We start from the raw sequence: 6,340 nt of genomic DNA on the forward strand, positions 1-6,340 counted from the left end.
ATAAGGAATATGAGAAATGTCTACCCACTAATTGTGACAAGAAGCCTGATTTTCCACCCACAAGATTCTCACTGAATTGAAAACTTCAATAATATTTTATAAAGCAAGACTCCCAGATTTTATAAACACATCTACAGAGATTATTGTTCTAAGAGTTCCTTGGCTTTAATTTCGAGCTACATGATTACTATCAAAAATTACTCATCACAAGTAAACAGTAAATGTTTTGAAGTGATGGATAAGCTAATCATTCAAATTTGATCATTACATATTGATACATATTATCAAAACACCCCACTGTATTTCATAAATATGTGCAATTATTGCACATCAATTTCGTTAAGTCCCTCAAATTCTCCACGTCCTATACCAGTTCTGAGAAGAGCAAACATTTACATGGTTGGCAAAATTGGGATTCAAGACATAAGATATCACCAAAAACATATAAAATTGAGAGCATGTTCTGAAGTACACTTTTAGTCTAAGTACTCGTGGAAGCCTGCTAAACTTGGTATAGTCCACTATGTCCCTAAGGAGGATGGTTAAAACATACCATCTTTTGAAAATGTGGCTTCATTATCTATCTAGATCTGTGGTATTCAGGAACATGGAGATGTTTCAGCTCCATTGAGTCCAAGTTAAGTCATTGTTTGGTTAAACAAATAAACCTAATATTGCCATAATGTCATAACATTGAATATATTTGAACTATAAAATATATTGTTTATTAGGATAGCTAGAGTTTTGCAATAAAATGTACTCAAAAAATAATGCTCCTCAATATTTTCTAGCACAAAATTATAGAAGATACTCTCCAACTTTAGCACACACTCATGGTGTTTAAATGCAAGTCAATACTCAAGTGAATCTTCTCAGCACTCATTCTCATCAGGAAGTATTAGTCAAATATCTGTTGCCAAGACATGCAAGTCTTGATAAAAATACCTTATACTGCTGAGTGCTCCTGTAATCCTAGTGACTTGGGAGACTGAGAGAGAAGGGCAATCTGGGCAATGTATCAAGATCCTGTCTCAAAATAAAAAAGAGGTTCAGTGGTACAGCACTCCTGGGTTCAATCCCCAGTACCACAAAGAGCAAAAAACAACAACAACAAAGCCTCATATAACATTTTAGTATTTATTGAAAGTTTAAAATATATCCTGATGAAGCATATGGAGATACGTTTTTCATCAATTTATAATGATTAAATTCTAATTTTAAAAATTTCTACTCTTTTTAAAGCTTCTGTATAAATTAAAGAGTATATTGTGTTCATTGATGTTAGTGACTATGTTTATGCCAATACAATGCTGCTTTGATTGCTACAGCTTTGTAATATATTTTTATCTTTTCCATTAATTAAATTTATTTCAACTGATATATAATGCATAAAAAATCATGCATATTAATGGGAGTAATGTAAGGTTTCTACATATTAATTCATTATGTAATATTTAAAGCAAGATAAACATAGCTATCTAATCAATACTCATTGTTTCTTTGTGGTGAAAACATACAACATTCTTCTATTTTTTGAAATACACAGTACATTATTGTTCTCTATAGTCTCCCTAAAAAAGCACAAAAGCACACCAAAACATTCTGTTTTATCTAATGGTAACTTAGAACCTCTTTTTATTCATTTACCCACATTTTTATTGGTGCATTATAGTTGTATGTACTGATGGGATTTGTTGTTACTTATTGGTATAGGCAAACAATATAATATGATTTAGACAACATTACTCCCCAGCACCTCTCCAGTTCCTCCCAACCTCCCACCACATACTTAGAACCTCTTTGATCAAACTTTCTTCACTCTTCTTTCCCCTTTATTGAGGGATGTATAGAAGGGTTTAGGCAGCCAGAGAAAGATGCCTAGGATCATGGAGAGGGTCTTCTAACATGGTTGTCAAAATTGGGAAAACTGCCTGTTGACAAAGTGCTCATAGACATAAGCTAGACACCCAATCAGATAGACATTTCCACACTCATGCTACTAAGCAGGGGATCCAATAGAAAAGCTAAAACAGAGGTGTGAATAGAGAGGACACCAATTAATAATAGTGAGGGGCACATAGATAGGGGAAGAGATGAGGAAAGGAGGAAATTTCAGAGACCATAAAAATAACAAGCCAAAACTCTGCCACTGGATTAGCAGCTCTGGGCCCCTTATCTCAGGAGAAGTCTATCTTTGTCACTTTTGTAATAAACCTGCTCCTTGCTTGCTGTCTGCATTCAGTTCTTCAATTTATTGCTGAGAAGAAACAATGAACCCAGCACAACTAGACAGTAACATTATTTTCCTCAAACTCTAATAACTATCATATTACTATTATCAACTACCGAAGTCAACCATTTTTTGTGGGGGGGGGGCATCAAGGGATGAACCTGCGGACACTTAACCCTTGGGTTCAACACCTGGCCCAACCCCCAGCCCCCTTTTAATATTTTTTTCTTTGAGACAGGGTGTTACTAAGTTTCTTAGGGTCTCTCTAAATTGCTGACACTTGCCTCAAACTTGTAATACTCCTACCCTAGCCTCCTGAATTGCTGGGGTTATTGGCATGCACCACTGTTATTTGCTCAGCCAAATTTTTTAAATTCTACATAAGTGTGAGATCAGGTAGTACATGTCTTTCTTTGCCTAACTTATTTAATGAAATGATCTCCAGTTTCATCCACATTGTTGCAAAATGACAGGATTTCATTATTTTTATGACTAGCATTTCATTGTGTGGATGTATGTGTGTGTGTGTATATATATACACTCACACATATATGTCACATTCTCTGTATTCACATAACTGTTTGTGGACACTTTATTTCCATTTCTTGGCTATTGTAAATAGGGCTACAATGCACATGGGAATGTGGATGTTCCCTTGACATACAAATTTCATTTCCTTTGGGTATATACTCAGTGGTTGGATTGCAGAATTATATGGTAGTTCTGTTTTCTTCCATACTGTTTTCCATATGCCTTTACTAATTTACATTCCCACCAACAGTGTGTAGGTGTTTCCTTTTCTCCATATCCTCACTAATACTTGTTATCTTTTGGCTTGTGACAATAGCCCTACTTAGTGGAGTGAAGAAATATCTCCTTGTGGATTAGATTTGGATTTCCTGATTATTAGTCTTTTAGTCAGCTTCTTCACTGCTGTGATTAAAAAACCCAACAAACAATTTTAGAAGAGGAAAAATTCATATGGGGAGCTGTGGTTTCAGAGGTCTCAGTCCATATAAGGCTGGCCCCATTCCTTGGGGCTTGAGAAGAGGCAGAACATCATGGTGGAAAAGTGTGGTAGAGGAAGCTAGCTCAAGACATTAAGATAAGGAAAGAGGGAGAGAGAGAGAGAGAGAGAGAGAGAGAGAGAGAGAGAGAGAGAGAGAGAGAGAGAGACTCCATTTGCCACATACAAAATATATATCCCAAAAGTATGCTCTCAATGACCCACCTCCTCAAGCCACATCCTATTAGAGTACTGGTACCTCTCAGTTAATCCCTATCAAAGGATTAATTCACTGACTTGGTTAAAGCTCCAATGAGACTGACTCACACTGTCTCACACATGGGCTTTGGGGGAACATATCACATACAAAACATAACATTCCTCCCTAAGCCCCCAAAGTCTCATGACCACCTCACAATGCGAAACACATTTAATCCATTTTCAGATGTCTCCATAGTCTCAACAGTTTCAATTTTGCCCAAAAGATCAAGTCCAAAGTCTCTGAGACTCAAGGCAAACTCAGCGTGAGCCCCCTAAATAATTAGAAGTTACATATAACCTATATAGAAAGACACATGGTACAACATTCCATTCCACAAGGAAGAAATAGGAGCATAGAAAAAAGGGATGGAACCAAAGCACAAATGAAATATAGCTGGGTGAACAAGTCTTCTAGCTCCATATCCAGCAATTGGGGCACATGGCATTGGATATTCTGTCCAAAGGGCTTGTGTAGCTCTACACCTATGGCTTTACTGGTTGCAGTCTTGATGGCCTCTCTCTCTTAGCATGTATCTATCTGATCAATTCCTGAAGCTTTCTTAGGCAGATGTTCTGAGGTACTGGCATTTCTTAATCTTGGGGGGTCTCCACAGAGCTTTGACTTCCTCCTCAGATCTTCACACATCACCCTATCAGATGCAGCCCACACAGACTCTGATCCTGATGCACTTTGCCTATCCTCCCAGGACTTTCTTTGAAATCTTGGTAGAAGCCTCCATGACCCCCTAATTTCAGCATCCTGCCTTCTTGCAGTACCAGCAACCCTTGTTTGCAGCCAAGGTCTGCTGCCATCTTGGCTGCCCAAAAGCATCCAGAAACCATGGCTGCAGCAGCCTCTAGCCCCCGGGTGGCTGAGAATGTTGAAACCACTCCCTAGGCTGTCCTGTGTAAGCAGGATTCCTCACTTGTCTCTTCACAAAGGAATTTTCCCTGTACTCCCTTGAGCCTGAGATGGGTGTGATCTTGCCAATTCCTGAGATAACTTCAAGTTATCTTTCTTATTGTCTTTGGGAAAAGTCTTTAGAATTTTTTAGTGGTAGTAAAGTCTTTAACAAATGCAACTTTCATAGCCCTCCCACCTTTCAAGTCCAAGTTTTTCAAGTCTTTCTATTCTGCTTTCTGCTCCTGAATATCGTCCAGCGAGACCTATACCACTGCCTGAATATTGTGCTGTATAGAAATTTCTATCAAAGAATTAATTCACTGATTGGTTTTAGCTCTCAGAATCCAATTATTTCACCTATAAACCTTCTTGCATGGTCTCCCACACAAATTTTTGATAGACACCTCATATCCAACCCATAACAATTAGTAATGTTGGGCATTGTTTCATATGCCTCTTTGCTATTTTATGTCTATTTTTGAGATATGTCTCTCCAGATCAGGTACCCATTTCAAAATTGGCTTATTTCATTGTTTAGATGGGTTTTCAAAGCTGCTTGTATATATCAACTCCTGTCAGATGTAAGCCTTGCAAATATTATTTCCTATTCTCTATGTTATCTCTTAACTGTGTTATATATCCTTTGCTGTCAAGAATTTTTTTTTAGTTTGATGTCACACTATTTCTCTATTTTCTGTATTTCCTATGCATGTTGGTTGTTCTCCCCAAAATACTTGCCCATTCCAATGGCCTAAAGCACTCCCTGCATATTTTTTCTAGCAGTTCCGTAAAGAATTTCCCCTTTGTTTTCTGCCAGTAGTTTCATAGTTTCAGGTCTTAAAAATTTAAGTCATTGTGTGAGGCACTGGGTTCAATTCTCAGTAACACATATAAATAAATAAATAATATAAAAGGTCTATTGATAACTAAATAATATTAAAAAAATTTAAGTCATTGACCCATTTTGAGTTTATTTTTGTAACTGGTAAGAGTTGGCTGTTGTTTTGTTCTCTTGCATGGGGATATCCAATTTTCCCAGCAGAGAAAGACTATCCTTTCTCTAATAGTTGGTCTTAGCCCCATGGCTGAAAATCTCTTGGCTAGAGATCCATGGGTTACAAGACCAAGCTATATATTACTAAAAAGAAACTCACTTCACTTCTAAGTGTTACCACTGTTTACCGGTGAAGAGTACTTGCTTCCCAAATGCTGAAGTACAACACCAGAGAAGCACGACAAGGCAAGTGTAGAGTGGAAAGTGGAAGGCTTTATTAAAGGATAGCAGAGAAGACTTCCTCCTGTAAAGGTAAAATTTCTAAGCTGATTCTAAGCTGCAAAAGCCTGAATTAAAATGTAAAAGACTGGGCATTGTAAAGCTTCTAAATTGCAAAGCCTAAATTAAAATGTAAAAGACCGAGAATTGTAAAGTTTCTAAGCTGCAAAGCCTGAATTAAAATGTAAAAGACTAGGTATTGTTAAGTTCCTCTGCTACACCCAGAACCTGAAATTCCTGAGATAGTTAAAACAATGTCCTACTGGCCATTTAGCCTAGGGCCCTGTGCAGTTTGTCACAGGGCCGAACCAATCAGTTTGAATGTGTACCCCGCTTAGGAGTGACCAATCACCCCCGCCTGACCTGTTCCCGCCAATAAATGTACTAATCATGTCTCAGAGTTGTTGTTCAATTTTCCCGCGCCTCATGATGATTTGTTCTGGTATATGCAAAACCCCCCGCCCTCCCCAAAAAGTGTACTTAAGCTCTGCTTGACCTCTGCTCTGGGCTCTGGACCACTCTCCCTTCCTGAGTGAGCCTTGAGCCTCAGCGCGCTGAATTAGGATCCTCTTCAATAAACTTCCTCCTGCTCATTGCATGAAGCTGGTCACTTGTGGTCTCTTTCTCCAACAATTCGCCAAACCCTTACTCTCCCTAGGAAAAGGG

This window comes from Spermophilus citellus, assembly GCF_964194105.1.
Source record: "Spermophilus citellus genome assembly, chromosome: X".
In the NCBI taxonomy this organism is placed as follows: Eukaryota; Metazoa; Chordata; class Mammalia; order Rodentia; family Sciuridae; genus Spermophilus; species Spermophilus citellus.